General features: G+C 46.2%; 1 protein-coding gene across 1 annotated transcript in view; it reads left to right on the top strand.

Annotated features, from left to right (window-relative positions):
* The window catches only part of LOC119395588 (kinesin-like protein KIFC1), a 273,777-nt gene that overhangs the window by 212,431 nt on the left and 40,850 nt on the right, over positions 1–20,496 (top strand). The window lies entirely within an intron of this gene.

Here is a 20,496-nt window from a genome sequence, read left to right as displayed (position 1 = left end):
CGTAATGCGAAAGTTGTGGGTTCGAATCCCACTGAGAGAGTGTGCTTTTTCGTGCCATTTAAGTCCTTTCAATTTAGGTCATATTCATTACACTACAGTTAAAAAACAACAAATAACATACCTATGCTTTCCTTTCCTTGGCTTGATTGTTGGCTGTCTACGAGCCGCTCGAGCAATTCTTCTTTCCTCTTAAAGAATGTGGGTCGAAGAAGCTAGGGAGGAAATTTTTCCTTAAAGGGACTGTCTACCGTCCTTCATCGTTTTTTCTGTTTTGTACCGCATTCGAAAGCATACCGTCTGAAGTGTCCAACTTTGCAGCGGTTTCTCTGGAAAGTGAGTCGAAAATTTTAAAACAGAATTTTTTGATCTGCGTTCGGTCTTCTTCCATTGGTGTGAATACGCCCCACAACACTGGTTGGTGGACGCGATGACGATTGTAGTGCCGGTAAAACTTAAAACCGAAAGCACATGTCATTTCTGTAAAATTTCTTTTTTTTTTCTCTGAACACTAATGCAATGAATGTAACAGTCGTTTTAAGTGCACCATCGGTTAAATGAAGCCTTATTATACGATTACAGAACACTCGTTTTGCTATGATTGTAGTCTATGCGTTTATTTTAGCACTGCTGCCACAATCTTCCCACAGACGTTTCTGTAACGGTCTTGCAGGCAAACGATGTAACGAAACTCCTGTACTGATGTAGCGATTATAAATGCATGCCTTCACATCGCAGCACGCGCGAGACATCCTAGCGACAGTGCAGCGTAAAGGTACAACCAGCGCGGGGTGTTGAAGCAGACGAACTCGAAAGTGGCGGCGTCGGCAGCGCCGCCAGGCGTCTTTTTGGGCGCGTGAGATAAACAAATACAGTAAAAATTACTTTTTGACGCAATCGAAAGCTGTTTCAAGAGCAGAAAATACACTCTCAAGTTCTACATGTTTGTTTTTAAGCAAAATAAGTCCACCTGGGTGGATAGACTGTCACACCTATAGACTGCGGGAATTGCGACCACTTTGCTGTTGGGTGACGCTAGCGGTCATTCTTTCACAGTTTTCAACATCAGATTAAAATTATAATTCTTTTTTTATGGGACGAAAGCGCGCTCGTTGCCGCCGATGTGACGAACGATCTTCTCATTTTCACCACAATCAGAAAAATTTTTCCGAGCGGTAGACAGTCCCTTTAAAATTAAATTCTTGGGTTCTATGCACCAGAACCACGAAATTATTATGAAACATGCTGCTGTGTGGGATATCGGTTTTAGTTTTGACTACCTTGATGAAAACATGTCATGGCATTTCGGCTACAAGAGAACCGCGGGCCGGTCTAGGAAAGGCTATAGGCTGTTAAAGAGGTGTTTTCACCAAATTTTGAGGCTATAAAAAGCCTGCTGTAGGCTTCTTCTGTAAGCAAGGACGATCAGCACGAAGTGTTGCACACAGCAAACGTTTAGACTATATTTTAATTCACTTCCAAAAGTCTGTATTACCACACCCGCTTCTTGTTTTATTTTGATGTATTCGGGTTTGACAAGCAAGGACGGTTAGCAACGCTCGACGCTGACCGCGCGCAGTGTTCGGGAAGCTTCGCGATTGTAGTAGACCACTTTGTTAAGATTGCGCGCCGGATGCCGATAGTCTAGATTATTCCAGAGCTTGCGTGACCACCAGTGATAAGGCTGGAAAGTTCGATGCGTGATGTATTCGCAATGCCCATAGACTGACGCGCTGCCAAGCGGAATTCAGGAGCGTCCTCTCGAGGAGGGTTAGTAGACGATAAAATGGCAGCACTACGCAGTCGCTCCCTTGTTCGGCTGTGCTAAACTCAGTGTTAACGCATTGGCAAGGAAGGAACAATACGACTTTGCATGTTCCCTGCATCAGTGAACAAACCGGGCCTTCCGTGACATGAGAAATCTGATTCGTTCTTGCGAGACGCGAAGTTTTCGTGAAAATACATGGCAACTCGCGCTTTCAATGCTAGCCCACAGCGTATGCATACTATCAGCTTCGCGAGGCTTTCTGTAGCCACGTAGGTTAGTTAAATGTTATTGTGTGACATATTCAGTTGAATCTCACCCTGTTTTACTCAGTGTTTCTTGTAGAGCATGAATCCCATAACACTGTACGCGGGAGGTCGCGCGGGCTCGCGATGTGCTCTTGTAAAACTCAGCGATCTCAAGTTAAGAGAGCGATTCGTTGGGCAAGTTGGTGATCCATAATGCTACTAACAGCGCAAAAAAGGACGAAGGACCAGGAAGAAACACAGACAGCGCTTGTCTGCGTTTCTTCCTGGTCCTTCGTCCTTTTTTGCGCTGTTAGTAGCATTATGGATCTCAAGTTGTCGATACATTAAAATAGGGCCTCTATCCTTTGCAAGCAAAGCGCTGTTAATAATCGCGCGAGCGACGTTTCAATCATTCGAGGACGCGTCTGCTCCACACCTTTCGTGGAGCGAACGCTTTCCACACCGTCCTTCGCCAGTGTGTTGGTGTTGGTTTCATAGCCAGTGTTGCGCCGTTTGTTTTTGTATGTTTGTTGATAGGTGGCAGCACACTGCAAGCGATTTGCTCATTGACCGATCCGAGAGCATAGTGTTCTTCGCAGCCAGACGTCTCTCTAATTGTAAACGTGGTGACGCAGGAGTGGTCGCAGTCGTTCGGCGGAGGAATTTCTTCGGATTGCTTTCAGCAGTGCTGTTGAAAGAAACCATCTTGACGACGAGGATTTTTCACTGGACATTGAAGACTGTGAAAGCACCAAGAGTGACAGCTGTGACAGCGGCGATGAACGATCAGCTGAACTCACGAGGAGCGAGTTGCACTTCACGTCCCCTCGTGCGTTAATATTCTTTCACGCTCGTAAGTCACTTTGATTGTATTTAACGTATAATATCCTTGAGCGAGATCAGAGTAAAAGCATAGTTCCTCTTGTGCATTGCATGTAATACAGTTATTGTGGATATTATGGAGCGCCGCATCGCCAACACGCTCGAGCTCGACCAGCGAAGCGAAATGGTTAGAGCGATGGAACTTGCAGTCACGGCCACAATCCACGCCTCTCGGCTAACTTCTTCGACGTTGCGAAAAGCATACGCGTGCATTCTTTTCGATATTCACGTTTGGATCGGGCTGATCGAATCTGCAACATGCGAGTGAAGTGAATTGCACACGGCTAGAGTCTCAGCATGGCTGTGACACAAGCGCTACTGAATGGGATGTTAAATGCTCGTGTTTCGTTGAAGACGTAATACCGCGTTCCCGACTGCGCAATGATGACGGCGTATTATGTTTGCAAACCATAACCACGTTAAACGTGCGGTCCCGTGCTGCAGTGCTGACGCTACTCGCTGGCGGCCTAATACTGCGGCAAATCCGTCAGGCAGGCTCGGTACGTACTACCTCGGTGTGCCGTTCAGCTCATACGTCAATTTTAGTTCATGCAGTTTTATGTAGTACGCACAGGATTTTGCAAAGCATCGTTATGCACGGTAGCGGAGCTGAAATATAACCTTTCACACCGCAGCAAATAATTAGGTGGGGGGTACTTTGCACTTTCCATGGTTTGGGAAAGTATTTTAGTCTCATATCTAATTCAGCGCGGCTAATGACTTCATCCGGTGAAAGTGGCACGGGTCGTACGTCCGCACGTCCTATCTGTTCCTATGCTAACAAACGGGTCGACCCTCCTCCTGGCGCCATCTTGAAAAGCACGGCGCGCCACCTATAGTTCGTGGGAATTGCGAATAAAAGACGACGCGTCCCAGCCATGAGCAGTTTATCGACGGCCGACGCCCTGTTCGCCGCTATAAGTGTTTAGCGTGTATTGCCATAGTTTGAGTTTTCATTTCCCGGCCACAAGTTCGGCCAAAGAAAGAGTTTCATCTTGAACACGCCGACTGCTGTCTTCGTCGACGTCACGACCACGTGACAGTATAAGCGAACTTTCATGCACGTCGCAAATGTAAGGGCACATGCGGAAAATTTTCACCGCAAATATTGGGATGTGCGAAACATGCAACTGGGACCGAACGTCCAACGAGACGGAATGTCCAACCGAGACGGAATGTCCAACCGAGACGGAATGTCCAACCGAGACGGAATGTCCAACAGAGACGGAATGTCCAACCGAGACGGAATGTCCAACAGAGACGGAATGTCCAACCGAGACGGAATGTCCAACCGAGACGGAATGTCCAACCGAGACTGAACGTCCAACGAGACTGAATGTCCACTATTGGACATTCAGACTCGTTGGACATTCAGTCTCGTTGGACATTCAGGCCGCAAGCGCGCTCCGATGAGAATGAGGACAGCCGCATCGTCTGCTACGACGGCCGCCATTGCGAATCCCGCCGCAGCTCAGCAGCATGCTAAACGCGCTATGCAATGTGCCTGCGGTGCACGGATACGTACGGAAATTAGTGCACGCTAGGGAGGTTTTTTTTTTTTGAAGCTTGGGCAGCTTTTAGTGCTGTTGTTGCCTAAATGTTTATTAAGGGAGCATGTAATTAGTGTAAGATGACGGCCTGTGCATGTGTCATGCGCTAGAGGTAGACGTAGACTCCGCTAAGTTGTTACGCCGGAAAGAACAGAATTAGGTCTAAAGCCTTACTTAATTTTCTCGTAAACTCTGTATTCCGAATACGCAAGTAATCGTTTCAAATATACACACACACACACACACACACACACACACACACACACACACACACATGTCAGCAGCAGCAACAGTATACGTATCTCAACACACACATTTTAATATTGCGAAGCTACCTAAGCGCGATTAAGGTGGCTTATTTTGCCAAGATTACAAACAATTTACTCGTTTAATATAAATGGCATCATACATATTGCACACAGGATAAAGGACCTAAGGGCAGTATGGTGGAAATATCCTGCTAAAATGAAATGAAAGCTTCTTCATCATTATTATTGCTGACATTTCTTGCTCACAATTACTGGCCGCATTTTTGTATCAGCACTCGAGTTGCACCTTGAGTTCTTATCAAAACGATGAATACGTTGTTGTGTAGAATGTCATAAAACTTTACATAAGCGCAGTATCTGTGCGTTTTTTTTTCTTCTTTTTTTGTATCTGCAGTTTCTTTTTTTATCTGCAGCTTTTCTTTTTTTGCATGCCCAGTTGCATGCCAGTGATTCCACTCCTGTGCCAACTGCGCCAAAGTGCGCCAAATTGTATTTACTGCGCCATCCTGATAATATCGACGAAAATTGCGCCAAACTGCGCCAGAGGTGGGTTTGGGGCCGTCTATCGCCGGCAATCGCACCGCAGGCGCGTCAAAACATGTGCGCCTTCATCTTGGGGCCGTAAAAGTCACAACCACGGACCAAGAATTATTCCGCTCAATAAACAGCGCTCGCGCAAGCGTGCCGAGTAAGCCATGACGACATGCACGGTGCCGACTCAGCTTCTGTTCTGCAAGTCGGCTTGACAGCAAAACGTGCTCTCGGCAGAGGCTTGTGACTTCTAATCCAGTCGGTAGCGTGAAAGTGCGGCGGCGATTCATCGGCGACGTCGTCTGTTCCAGAAACGTTGCTGATAGCTCGTTTCAGGCGCCGCACGGCACGTAATGAAAGCAATGTTCAGTAATAACTACATGCGTGCTGCTAAAATGTGTCACTTCTCTTTCTGGACACCGCGGAATGAAATCTGTGATCACTAGCAATAGACATATGGAACATTATCGAATTTTCCGTGCTTCACGTCTATGGAAGAGCACGTGAACGGCGGGAACGCATTAGCATTTTTCCTCAGATATACTTTATCCATGCATCTTCATCCAGAAGTACTTTTTCGTAATTCCTTCCACCGGCACATCCGGGTTTGCAACCACTCTGCGGTAAATACCCATTAAAAGGCCCTGCCCTTTCGAGCTCGTGAGTGCTAAGGTTCCGATTCGAATTTTTTGCTTGCTTTTTTCAAAGAAAGTCACAGTTTCACCGCAAGGGTGAAGCAATGAATGCGATAGCCAGGATCTGATCTCGCGTAACTCTATAAAACGCTGGTGTAAGAGAATACGGCCGCTTCAGGGAGAAATGCTCTTTCCGCACAGTCTGTTTGCGTTGAGAGCGCAGCACGTAGAAGGGTATACGAGCCGCGCACTGGTGGCTGCCGAGATAGCGCGCAGGCCAACGATCGCCACCGCGCCCTTAGAATCAAAGTTCAAAGTTGCTGCTCGAGCAGCGACACCTCCCCCCCCTTCGCGTCTTTTCATGCTCGTGCAAGAGGGGCGGGGCGTTTCCTCTCTGCTTCGACTGCAGGCCTGCCGAGCGGGGTGATGGTATCGCAGGCGCCCTCCGAGCGAATGAGATGGGCCGGCTCGTTTGATCTCTACGTCAGCCGCGTTCGTTGGCCCCGCTCGCGCGCTTTTACTCGCGGTAGAACATACTCTGCGCGGTGGGATGCTATCAATTTGGACTTTTATACGGGACATGATGGCAAAAACCCGTCGAGAGTGTCCGTATAATTGCTATTGCAATAAAATACCCTCTCATTATTAAAAACATGCCTCCTAGTGGGAGCAGCCGCCATTGCGTCTTAATATGCGCAGCTGTCTATAGCAGGGCTGTCGCTGACGGCCCATTGCGAAGCGGCTACGCCTTGTTACACGCCCGCCCCTCGCTTTCCGGGGTCCATAGCTGATGATTAAAAAAAACTGAATTCCGCTTAAGGTCAAAGCAACGAATGCGATACCAACAATTTGTATGTATTGTTATATGAAGTAAGGCTAGCAGCTAACTCTTTTGGATCCGACCTCGTGTAACTCAAGAAAACGCTGGTTTAAGGGAATATCGCCGCTTCAGGAACCGAAGCGGTTTTCGTGCTGCGAGTTCTCTAAACGCGAAGCGTTGAGAGCACAACTTTACGCGACGTCTCCTGATGCCTCGAGATAGCGCGCGCGCCAGCGACTGCGCCCTTCGAGCGATGCAGTCCCCCCACTCCCCTGGCGTCCCTTCATGCTCCTTACGAAAGACGGGCGGGGCGTTTCCTCTCATTTGATCAGCAGTCGACGGCAGGCCCTTACGCGGGAAGATGTTATCGCATGTGCTCCGTGCGACAGAGACGGCCAACTCGTTTAATGTCCGCTTCAGCCGCGTTCGTCGCCAGAGCTCGCGAACCTTTTCCTGTGGGTAGAATGCGCGGGGTGATGTTATCAACTTGGACTTTATACGGAAAATAACGGCGACGGCAAAAACCCGCCGAGTGTTTGTATAATTGCTATCACAATAAAAATAAATAAAAGATTGAGGAGCCTTTCCACTCTGTCAAGTGGATGATAAGCGAAGCTGTCTCGCGTACGGCACAGAGGTGACATGATGGAGGACAATTTGGTGTGTAAGGCCAGGTTGTTAACGGCCAGGCTGGCAACGTTCAATAAGCAATATTAACGCGAAAGCCTTAGATCTATGCTTCATCAAATAAGAAAATTGTAGTAGCACAGCTATTTGGCCTAGTTAGAAACGTTCCATCCTTCAGAAGCGCGAAAGAAACACAGGGGCTAAGAGGAGATTGAAAATTGACCGTCGGTGCCGTCAATCGATCAATGAAAAGAATAATAATCACATGATGGCGTCATCATGATGTCATAGATCGTCAAAACTTGTGACTTCATCATGGCGTCATATATCTTAATGTCACATGATGACGTCATAACATGACATCGTCGCTTTGCGCTGCTTTTGTGATACGCTTTCCTTCTCTAGTGCACTCCAAGATATAAAATTAGCTGCTCCAGAGTGCTCCCAGATGCAAAATTATCTGCTCCAAAGTGCTCCAAGATGGAAATCTTGCTTCTCCAAAAATTGCTCCAAATCGGAAGTCCTTGGTAGCATCACTGGCATGCACATGTTATTGAGTGTTTCCAATACTGTTTTCTACTTTGCGTGGCAGATGCATGGCATCATTTATTTGTCTCTTTTATTAATAATAATATCTGGGGTTTTATGTGCCAAAACCATCATATGATTATGAGGCACGCCGTAGTGGAGGGCTCCATGAATTTTGACCATCTGCTGTTCTTTAACCTGCACTGACATCGCACAGTACATGGGCCTCTAGCATTTCGCCTCCACCGAAATGCTACCGCCGCGGCCGGGATCGAACCCGTGACTTTCGGGTCAGCAGCCGAGCACCGTAACCAGTATAACACCGAGGCGGACGTTTTTTTTTTTTTAAGATGAAATTCTTAAATGCCTCATCAAACGTGAAGTTTGACCGTCTGCGTCTCGCGTCTATGACGTCAGCGTACCGCGGCGTCGGGGACGAGGGATTCAAAAGAACGTCATGTGATGACGTCATCATGACGTCACAAATTTTGACGTGACGTGACATGATGCTGTTATCACATGACATCGTAGCTTGGTCAAAAGTGGGCAGATCACGGAAGTAGTGCAACACCAGGTGAGGTGCCTCCGATCTTGGAGGCAATGCAAAACCACGTTAGGTGCGCAAAAAAACGGAAGATAGCTTTCGCCTTTGAGTCGCCTTAAGTGGGTGCATAACGGACCCTGTGAGTTTTTATATTATTAACTGGTTTTCCATGAGGTACTCATTGTACAACTTGACTGTGTTTCATGTATTTTTTTACTGACATAGCGTGTCTACTGTACGCAATGCTGCCCAGTCTTCTTGTTTTCACGCGTCTTCTTTGTATGACGCTTCGCGAGTATTACTTGTATGCGCACTCCTGTATGAGCCTTCATGGCTTACATTACTACTAAATAAATAAATTATGCTTGTTCAAAGAATTTAAATACTGAATTTGTGTCTCTGTGTGTGTGTCTAAATGCCTGCCGTTCCCCTATTAATATCCAGTGTACATGTCATTTATTTGTGTGCATTAATACTGCGCTGACAGAAGCAATTACACAAATAAAAAGCTCCATGGCAGAATTTACTGAGGCCTGCCACTAGTCGCTTCACGGTGACTGTGCATGATTAAAAAAAAAAAAAAACTGCGTATTGGTTTAGGACAGAACGAAAGGGTAACGTTGAAACACAGAAACAGCGAAGAATAAAAGAGATTTAACAGCAGACGTACATGGGCATCAGACAGCACAGAAGGCGTACTTAAACCACGAAAAGGAATATAGAAAACAAGAACCCGCTGTGGTTTTCTAGTGGTTATGGTGGTCGACTACTGACCCGAAGGTCGCGGGATCATATCCCGCCGGCAGCGGCCCAATTTCGTTGAAGGCGAAATGACAGGGGCCCGTGTACTTACATTTAGGTGCACGTTAAAGAACAACAGATGGTCGAAATTTCCGGAGCCCTCCACTATGGTGTCTCTCGTAATCTTATTGTGGTTTTGGGACGTAAATTCTCAGAAATGATTATTATTAGAAAAGAAGGATGTCATCTGCAGACAAACACGCATAATATATATTTCATGATGCATTTCACATAACCAAAAATAGCGAAGGCAAAAATCAAAGGCAGGTACAGGACCAACCAAGTGCAGTAAGAATGTTTACGAAGTGAAATGCAGTATTCATGCACACGTGAACCAAAATCCTTTAAGCACACAACTGATACCAGTGTGACCATTTCTTACGCAAGGGTGACGCCGGCACAAGTTTTGCTTGCATGTCCATTCGACAAAATAGGGAACCCAAGCTTGAGTTTGGGCGCGACGCTTGCGCGGCCGAGCTATGCGTTGCTGGGGATAGACGCTGCTGGCGAAGGCGGTTTGTCACCGCCCTTGGCAGCGGCGGTGGCTAGGACACGTGCGCGCATGCGCTTCTCATTCGGCCCGAGCACTGCTAGTCAGCAATAGTTACATTGTGACGCATCACAGATGCAATCCGAGAGCTCTGCGCGTGCGCGGAAGCGGGAACGGCAGTGTTGTGGCGAAAGGAGACGCGCCGTGGATATCCCCAGTTGCGATAAGAGCAGTGACGCCGTTCGACGTTGTATTGGCGGCGAGATCGAGCAGAGTCGGCACCTAGCGACGAGCGGACGAAACCCCGCGGTGTGGATGGCTCCTTGCGTCGTCTGCTAGTCACACCGTGTTGCGTGTGTGCGTACGTCATGCGCTTCCTCAGATTACAGCTTATTCCGTTGTGCTAGCACAGTATCAAATGCTTGTACGTATGCCTACACGATATACATAAGCATTTCGCCTCACGAGACTTGTATGCACCCTAATAGGTGAGTACACGCCCGTGTCGGTATGGCGCTAGGTCTAACCATCGTACCGTCCATTCGCCGAAATCATTTCAATGTGGGTACCGGTTTCTCGTTCAAGCACGTCACACAGTTCATTCGGCGTCGTCCTAAACGAAAAAAAAGTACTAAATGTCGAAATGTGAATGCAGAATTTTAGCGACACCATCTCGTGATGTGTTGGCGATTTGGAAATCCTTGTGATACCGCAAAGCATGAACTAGCGTCTGCAGAGGATGATAAACGGTAAAAAAGACCTGAAGCTACGCATTTCTACAGCAATACGCGTATTCATGCAAACAGAAAAGCAGAGTGCACAAAGTTCTACTTCATCTAATTACGCAGAAATACAGGTTCTCTTTCTTTGTAGACGCTAGAGCAAGAAGTAAATACTTCAATGGCTCAGTCGCGCAACACAGTTTATATTGTGTTATAGGCAAAACACAATTTAAACACGTGCAAATAAAGCAAGAAAAAACATCGAGCAGGGCAAAACATGAATGTGACTGAAGGCCATACCCCATTGATTGGCAGATTGCACTTCTCTCACAATTAATAGGTATGTTAGGACGGTTGCGTGCAATGGAGGGCACATATATCACCATTAGGCTGCAGTCAACGCGCTTTACTCGCCAGCAATCGACTCAAACCGCATACGGTGAAGCGCCGCTACGTACATTTGTATACGCGCTGCCGACCGCCTATCCACACAAACGCGGCGACGGTGCTGCCACCTATAGCCCGATCTTACGCTGAAAATGGATGATGTGTTCGTCGGATGCCACTTGTCATGTTTGATTTTTACTGTCCAAAGAAGCCTTCTTTTCGGGTCTCTTGGAAAACGATATAGCTTCCAGCGTTCCTGGAATGATTGGTGCACTGCGGCAGGCAACACCCGGCCATGGTGACGGTAGCAAGCACATAAAACTGAAGGGAAATGAGCACGGACCTAGCAACAGCACGCGCGCCACGCACAAGTGACCGGGCGGGGGATTTGAAATGGCAGCCACGCTGCTGCCAAGGCTGAGGAGGCGGCACCTGCCCTTTCAAAAGCTGACTCCTCTCTAAGCGGGGGCGCGTGCATCGAGGCACTCTAGGCGAAGGTTCATCGCAGCGCCCCCAATCCCGACCCCCCCCCCCTTCACGAAGGGGAACACTGACCTACAAGAAGCTCTGGGGAAGCTTGAAAAGCTAAATAAGCAGACCAACAGAAAGTCAAAGTAGTAATCTGCTAAGTGGTACTGCTTATCTAAAGCAAAGACCTACTGCGCTATGTGACTACAATTCTTGTGCAATCAGTTTTTTATTATTAGGGGCGTAGCTCCTCTTAGTCTAACCTTGTCACGTCTCCGTTGTCCGGCGTAAATGGCAGTATCTCTGTCCGGCGTAAACGGCAGATGGCGCTGTCTCATAGAAGTACATGCATACTGCAGTTCAGGGACGATATTCTAGATGGTGCTGTACACAATCCGTGTCGTCATCACCATTTCTCGTCTCATTTCCTAGATGGTGTTGGTCCAGTAGAATTGTGTGCAATATGGCGCTTGTGTGAATCGACACTAGATGGCGCTAGAAGTGCCGCTGCTCTCCGATTGGCTGCTGCGCGGGGATGCGCGGGGAGCGAGCGCCTCTCTCATTCTCCTGGATCGTCGCCGTACGTGTCGGATCGTTGGTGGAGCATGAACGATGCGCAGTGGCGGGTGCTCCCTTGTTGGCAGCCAGGCGGATTCCGAGACAGTGCGCGCCAAGGACGCCGCTGTGAAACGGGCTCAACGAGAAGCTGATCCCGAGACCATGATTGCTTCAGGAGCTTCGCCCAAGCTCTTCATCATTCACCCGTGGATGTGCTGTAATTTTTTTGAGAAGTGTGATGTTTTTTCTTTTCTTATTTTCAAATGTAAAGTGAACCTAGTTGGAAAAACTTTTCTTCATCTATTTCATATGTTGTTACCTGGGTTATATAAACTGTGTGGTTTGTAAAAAGGTACTGTAGTTCATACGTGGCGATAATCTGGTAAAAAAAGCTTTCTCCAAAGGCTATTTGAATGTTATGTGTATTCTAAGCCGATTAAAATATGTGCTTGTTCCTCCAAGTTGCTACAGATTTGTTTTTGCAGGCTCCAAAAACGACATTATAAATGCCGCTAACTGCTCCCAAACAAGGTTCTCCTGCTCCTAAAGTGAAATTTTGCTGCTCCCAAAACTGCTCCCAAATCGATTTCAGCCATCTCACCCCTGTGTTACTGAAAGGCAGACCAGCCTTAATCGGTCTTTCTGCACTAAATAAAAAGACATTGCAGAAAAACACAGCTGGTTGATAGCTCTGGTATGTCTTTATTTTTCTTTAACACCTTTACAGAGAGCCAGTTAGGCGCTCCTGTTAAGAAACTGGTCAGTCGTGATAAAGTTTTTAGATAGAACTGGACTTCTCAATAGAATTTGCGCAACTTTGCTTATCTCGAAAATCTGCTTATCTCTAAATTTTTTTCTGGTTTTTGCTACTTCGAGTTAACGAGGTGTTACTGTATAATAATTGGGGCATGCCTGCAGTATACACTATCAAAAATTCAGCTTACTACTTAGTAAATTAAATTGAGTTCGCATTGTAATAATTGAAATTATTAGCAGTCATCCTAATGTTGTTAGGAAGGGTATTCTAGAGACATTGTTAAATCAAATGCTCAGTTTTTTTTATGAGCATCCCAATGAGCAGTTTTAGGCTATGTTCCTTAAGGTATGTTGGCACCCTTGAAAACCATGGTTTCTTTTTTTTTAAAATCAAACTTCACTTTTTGGTCTTTTACAAAATCTACGAACATTCAGAATTGTGCTGTAGCAAAAATGTCATTATCTGGTTTTGTTAATGTTGGTTATTACAACTGCCGATAGACCTCTCTGAAACCGAAAGTGATATTTTCTGAAAATCAAACCTGCATTTTAATCAGTAAAACACACCCATGTTTGTGCTGAAATAGTCAGGATGCATTTTAATAAGATTGAGCAATGGTAATCGCAGCCATTTTTTATTCTATTTGCGCTAATTGCCGAGTGGGGGCACACGAAGTGACATCGTGTTTACACTGCGCCAACTTGTTGTACTACCATTGTGAACGCTATTTTTTCGTGGATTCAGTCTCCTTGATTATTGTCTTAAAGAATATAACAAGATATGGCTGAGTTTCGATGAAACAAAGGCCGAAACGCAAAGTGTCAAAAGCTGGCATAGGTCGGCAAAAAATGTGGAGCTCACTCAGACTCACTCATGAAATCTATTTTGCCCTTGGGCCTCACTCAGACTGACTCACCAAAATTTTCTTCAACCGGACTCACTTGGACTCGCACTCACTGAAAGTTTTCTGAGCCGGACTCACTCGGACTCAATCTCACCAAAATATTATTCATTCGGACTCGGTCACCGCTCTGTCTGAGTGAGTTGACTCATGAGTCCGTTAGCGTATAATTGGGTTTTTCAAACATGATGGAAATGGTGTTTAACACCAATATTTCGCATAATCTGTGCCCTACTTGGCTGCTTTTGATCTAGTACCTTTAAATGCGAGTTACCAGTGGTTGTAATCCAGTAAGGACATTTCATTGAAACAGATGACTCAAACGAGAGATTGTTATAAAGAAATTCCCATGACAGAGCTTGCGGGGGAGGTCACGGCACTTCCCTCCCCCTCCTTTTTTTTGTGGGTGGCGACGCCACCTTGGAAGTTTCCGCACCATTTGCCATGACGTCACATGTTTTGACGGCGCCTCCTAGAGACTGCGTAGTTCCTAATCGGTAAAAATGAAGTACATTGTCCTCTGAGGAGGCCATAGACTTAAAGGAGCACTGACATCAAATTTACGCATGTCAAGATTTTTGCATCCACGAGTAGTTATCTAGCCCCTAGTAGCGATTCACGACCGAAAATGCAACTGAGGGATGAATAACTATCTGTTTTATTGATTTATATCACCGGTATCTAGCACGATTCAAAACGGCCGGCAAGCCCGCCATTTCTTAGCGCTGGCAGCGCTCCCTCGCGGTCAATTCCAGACCGCGCCCAGTTTACCATTTGTCCACAGAAAGGAGTGACGTGAGGATCAGCTGCTCAGCTAACATTTCGTCTGCTAGGCGCGCGCGTTCAGTCATGCCTTGTAACCAGCACCGCTGTCGTCGCCGTCAAAAGTGTCAACTAGTGTTGAAGACTGCATTCTGGAACTTAGAATCACCGCAATACGCGACGTCGCGAATCATTTTCGCTTCGACGCTTTGCAAAACAGCGATTCAAAAATGGACGCTGTTCCGAGCAGCAACGAGGAGGTGCCCGGGGACGCACGCTTGGGCCCATACTCGCTGGTGTGTCTCAATTAGATATATTAGAGAATTTTAGCGTGCACAACATTCCGGTATACGCAAAGGGTTCTGTGGAATATCGGCATAGCGAATGCACACCAGCGGACAAATAGAATACGATAGGTTTCTACATTAACAATTCTGCGCCGCCAGATGGCCCCACCCATCCGGCCTCTCACGCTTACGGCTGCAGTAACCCGGTATTACGCTAGCGCAAGGAATTCCACAGACGAACTAACATTCACTAATAACGCTACATACGTATTACTTGTTAGCAATGATATTTATCTATAAGCTGCTCCACTTCGATAACTTGTGGTCGTGTTGGCGTGTACTGTACGTGTAAGGAAACGCCACGCACTTTCCGCTTTTTCCGCGCCTCGACGAGCAGGTCCGTACTACGCAGCGGTTCCCCAACATGCTGGCACGTAGTCGCTCCGATTGATCGCACTCGCGTTGAGTATCACACGACAAATCAGTCGCTACGACACGATGAATCGCAGGCACGGATCGGGACAGCGAGGAGAGCCACTGGCTGGGAGTGAGAGCCGGTGAGAGCGTCGCCTGGCGTCGGCGGCAGTCGGCGGCACAATAAATACACTCAGATCATCGACGTCATTGTTACTAGCGTATCGTCACTCAGGATGGTATGGTCGGAATGTATCACACTTGTTACGTAGCACTAGTGTCGATGTCGCAGCGTGATCAATCTTCCGTTGAGCTTTCGTACGCTGTTTGCCCTCGAAATAAAATTACTTCCACGCGGCGGACGCCATTCAAATTTGGCCAAGGAGACATATGCATACCGAACAATCGAATGAAGGGCACATCTCGACTTTGAAATTTGATGTCAGTGCTCCTTTAACATATCAAGTTTGGGGTAATTTTGTTGAGCCAATGGTGCCAAAATATGATAAATACACTTTGAAATCCCTGACATCACGCGGGGAGATTTCGGCGTGAAATTTAAAAATGAAGCTTTGAACTTGATTTTCTTCTCTATTAATAAACCTATGATGGCGAAAATAACGACATTAGAGTTCTCAAAGCACAATTTATCGATTTAAACCGACTCATTGTTTCTCTTTAGTGTCCCTCAGACACAAAGCAATCAGTTTAGCATCAAAATCTAAAAAGATTTCTAAAAAGGTGGCTAAACTTGGCAAAAAAAAAAACAGCGCAAAATTGAGACAGGACACAAGACGAAGAAGGCACGACAACAGCGCTGACTTACAAGTGATTTTATTTTGACATGTGGGCACATATATATACCTTAACAGTCAGATAGAAAGAAAAAGAAACATGGTTCACTGGTGCCCCTATCTCATCGACGTGCTTCATCAGTGAGCGCCACAAGCACGTGCCGTACATATCACCTTCGGTTCAAAAAATTTATTTCCTTCATTGGCAGGATTAGAGATGGCTTGCTCACACAGTTATTCTTAACACGTTCTGTCTCTGCAGCTTCGATAATTTCCCTAGTTCTATAATCTTTGTTTCTTGCTACAACTATTGTTTTGGAAAAGATTGGCCTGCATCCACAATCTCTGCAATGGAGGCCTAGGTGGCCACTAATTGCTCTATTTACATTGTAGTTATGCTCCTTCAGTCGCTCATTAAGGCATCTGCCTGTTTGCCCTATATATTTACTTCCGCAGGACAGTGGGATTGAATAGACAACACCCTCAATGCAGTTTACAAACTAGTTTACATGCTTTATGAGACAGGACTGTGGCTGTCTTTCTGTTTCGTTCACTTTTGAACACATTGCGGACAATTTTTTAGGTGCAGAAAATACAACTTCTACATCGGCGTGCTTTCCTATCTTCTTCAAGTTATGCGCTAGCCGGTGGATGTAAGGTATGACGGTTGTCTTTTCCCTTCTTTCTGTTGTTTCTTCTTGGCCATCCTTTCTGTTTTCCTTTATCTTCTTTAGAACTGATTCCGCTATGGAAATAAGCACATGCTTCAGGTAACCTGCTGCTTCAAGACTGTCTACCTGTTTTTTAAAACTATCTGTCATGAAATGCAAACATGACTTGTTTAATGCATTCGTGAAACATGTCACAGCAATGGACCTTTTTACGAGCTTTGAATGGGCCGAGTCAAATGGAAGAAGTGGCTTAGAAGCACGTGGCTCATACGCCCAGCAAATATGATCCTTGGAAAAACGAAGTTTTATATCTAAAAACTTGATAGCTCCGTCCACCGGCATCTCAAACGTTAGCAGTAGCGGTTTAAAACAGTCACGAATTTTTTTTTCAAGAACATAAAGCATTAATGGTTCTAAGCCCATTTCGTCCATATTAAAAATGATTAAAAAGTCGTCTACGTACCGGAATATTTTGGCTACCTTTGACACTTGCAGTTGCTCATGCACACGCCTATCATGTTGCGCTAAGAAGAGGTCGCTTAAGGTTGGAGCTACGCACGATCCAATGCATATGCCGTTGGTTTGGATGTAGGGCTTATCTTCCCACGTCATAAATGTCGACTCGAGGTACATTTTTAACAGCTCCAAAAAACCTTGCATTGAAAGCCCTGTATCATTTTGATACGCAACAGCACCGTATTTGTCAATACAACTTTCAATACAGAGCATAAGATCCCGATGCGGCAAAGAATAATACAAGTCTTTGATATCAAAAGAGCATGCTATGTAGCTTTTGTCCTTGCAATTTTCTAAAAACGAGACAACTTCATCCGACTTCCGCACAAGAAATGGGTCATCTACATTCAACAGGTTTAATTTCTTTTGTAAAAACAAGGATACGCTTTTTTGCCATGTGTCGCTTTCTGAAATAATGACCCTTAGCGGTATGTCTACTTTATGAGTTTTTACGCTAAAAAACACATGCAGGCTCAGTCGTTTGCTTTTGTCAATGGATTTAACCAAATCGTGCAGAGATAATTTTTTACGTAACTTTTTAGCATCTGTTCTTACTTTTTTCAGGGAAACATCTCTGAAAGTGAAAGACAATAAAATTGCTTCCTTAGCTTTCGACATGAACACGGCCTTCTTTAAGACTAAAAAGCCTCCTTCCTTATCTGAGGGAAGCAGGGTAAGCGAATTATTTCTCAAGTAACGCTCCGTCTGTTTTACCGGTACTAGACATTTCTTCTGTCCACACTTCAAAAGTACGTCCACTCCTTCGGACACGCACCTTTCTGCCTCGGCTTCCGGCGCCAGCCCGGACACTCGCCTCACTAAGCTGAGTAGCTCTGGTGCAGTCTTTTTCGGCTGAGCAGTGAACTTGGGTCCCCTGGCCAAAACACGCTGTATGCGGTCGGGAAGTGACACGTCGCCCAAGGTTTTGACGCCGTCATTCCTAGCCTTTGGAGCTCTGGCTTCAGAGGCACGAAGTTCCGAAAGCGTTTGCAGCCATAAAAGCTCCGACGTTGAGTCCGCCAGACTGCTGTATTCCCGCCACTTCCTGCCCGGTTGACGAGGCCCATTCGGTGCACAAAGACGCAGATGCAAGCAGTCCCTGTAGAATCGTGCCTGACGATGCCACTCGGAACGTAGGATCTTGCACATTCTCGTACCGTGCCCATGAGATGGGCTAAAGCCACCAAAAAGTAGCAATACTTCTGGGGGCAGTTGCTTGACCCTCAGATAGTACGACAGGGTACGCGCGCGGCACACAGCGATGGCTATGAGGGTGACGAGGAAATAGGGATCCATGTAAAAAAAAAGTCACAGTTTCGCCGCAAGGCCGAAGCAATGAATGCGATAGCAAGAAACTAATGCTATATGAAGTAAGGCTCGCCAATGGATACTCTCAGATTGAACGGCGCTCCTGTTGCAAAGACGGCCGAAGCAGCGAAGGAAACTAACGTGCTTCAAGTGTCGAGCTGTGACACTTGATAGTTCGCGCTCATCTTCTGTTTGTTCGTTTAGCAGCGTCCCTTGAGCTCGAGTGGCTTTCGTACGCTCCGTAACATGAGCGCGGACATCACGGTGAAAGCGTGAAACATCCCTCTTCCCCTCAGCACAAGAAAACCGCGCGAGCAGACAGCGGAAGGGCAAGGTTCTCCCTGCGCAAGTATAAGAAGCGAGCGAGCTCGCCGACGACTTTTAAATGCGCCTGTCGCGCTCCTAACGCCATCTCGCTGGTAATGAAGAAACGCTTATAAGCGCAGCCGTCTCTGAGTCTGTCCAGCGGTAAACGGTGTGTATATAACGCTCGCCGTTACCTACTTGGAGGATCTGCGTTTCGTGGCGTAGTGGCTAGCGCCACTCGCTGCGGAGGTAGAGGTCCCTGGTTCGATTCCGCGCTTCGGAAGCATTTTTCTGAATTATTTTTCTATGGGGCTTTTGTATATATATACATACTTATACATATACGGTGCATGACGACGGCGACGGCGACGGCAAAATGCAGCCGAGACTGTCCATATAATTGCTATCGCAATAAAACAATTAAAAGGGCCCATTGTACTAGAAATAAAGCTTACTATGGTCGAGGCTTGGGCTAGTTGGTTCATGGTTAAACTTGGCAAAAAAAAAAAAAAACAGCGCAAAATTGAGACAAGACTTAAAGGCCAACTCCGGCGATTTTTCGAGGTCGATGGATCTCAATGAAATTCGCTGGGTACATTCCTTTGCACATTTCCGTCATTTATGCCAAATTACAAGCTTGAGACATGCGCAGATTGTTTGCAAATGAATTTTGAAGATTGTCTGCAAACGCATTCCTGGCTTCCCACAATTATTGGCAATTATTGGTCTGTGACGTCAGTATTGGGAAGGCGGCAGAAGTGACGCAGCCGAGGGCACCGCTAACTTCGGCGCTTCGGCCGCTACAGCGAGCGTCTGCTGTGCACAAGGCGACAGACAGCGTTGGTTTGGCCGGCGCTTCGCTGGTCGTCCCGGCTGTCACAGTTTTCATACTCCGCTCTGGCGTGACCGGCATGTCTTGCACGACTTCCGGTTCGTTCGTAACAACGTTTACGTCATACGTAGACAGTACACTCGGTTGGGTTTCGGTTTCGGTGTTGCGCTTTTTTGCTTATTTAAAATTATTCTCCAATTTGCCGAGTATTTCTGCGATCGGGCCCGTAACAGGAGCGTCTCAGGAACATAAAAGCACCATTACTTTGACATGGCCAAAAAATCGCCGGAGTTGGCCTTTAAGACGAAGAAGGCACGACAACAGCGCTGACTTACAAGTGATTTTATTTTGACACTATGTGGGCACATATATATACCTTAACAGTCAGATAGAAAGAAAAAGAAACATGGTTCACTGGTGCCCCTATCTCATCGACGTGCTTCATCAGTGAGCGCCACAAGCACGTGCCGTACATATCACCTTCGGTTCAAAAAATTTATTTCCTTCATTGGCAGGATTAGAGATGGCTTGCTCACACAGTTATTCTTAACACGTTCTGTTTCTGCACCTTCGATAATTTCCCTAGTTCTATAATCTTTGTTTCTTGCTACAACTATTGTTTTGGAAAAGGTTGGCCTGCATCCACAATCTCTGCAATGGAGGCCTAGGTGGCCACTAATTGCTCTATTTACATTGTAGTTATGCTCCTTCAGTCGCTCATTAAGGCATCTGCCTGTTTGCCCTATATATTTACTTCCGCAGGACAGTGGGATTGAATAGACAACACCCTCAATGCAATGTTGGTGTCCGGTTAGCTTCCGACTGGAACTAGTGGGTTTCCAACTGGAACCAGTTGATCTCAGTTGAAGCAAGTTGGATTCCAAGTTATACATTTTCACCTTTGATGGCTTTGTTAAATGCAAAATAGCAACGGAAATTGTCTAAATAAATCAGCTGTTAATGGGACTAAAATCAGATTCCATTTGTTCTACCCTCTTGCAGAGCAATGAAATCCCTTTCACGAAGTTTAGCTTGAGGTCCCCTGAGTTTTATAATAAGGTACAAAGCAAGGCTCTACTGTTACGTCCCACCTACGTCCCCTTGAAACTGCAATATTGTATCTCAA

This window comes from Rhipicephalus sanguineus, chromosome 6 (assembly GCF_013339695.2).
Source record: "Rhipicephalus sanguineus isolate Rsan-2018 chromosome 6, BIME_Rsan_1.4, whole genome shotgun sequence".
Lineage (NCBI taxonomy): Eukaryota > Metazoa > Arthropoda > Arachnida > Ixodida > Ixodidae > Rhipicephalus > Rhipicephalus sanguineus.
This window is presented reverse-complemented; position numbering and strand designations above follow the sequence as displayed.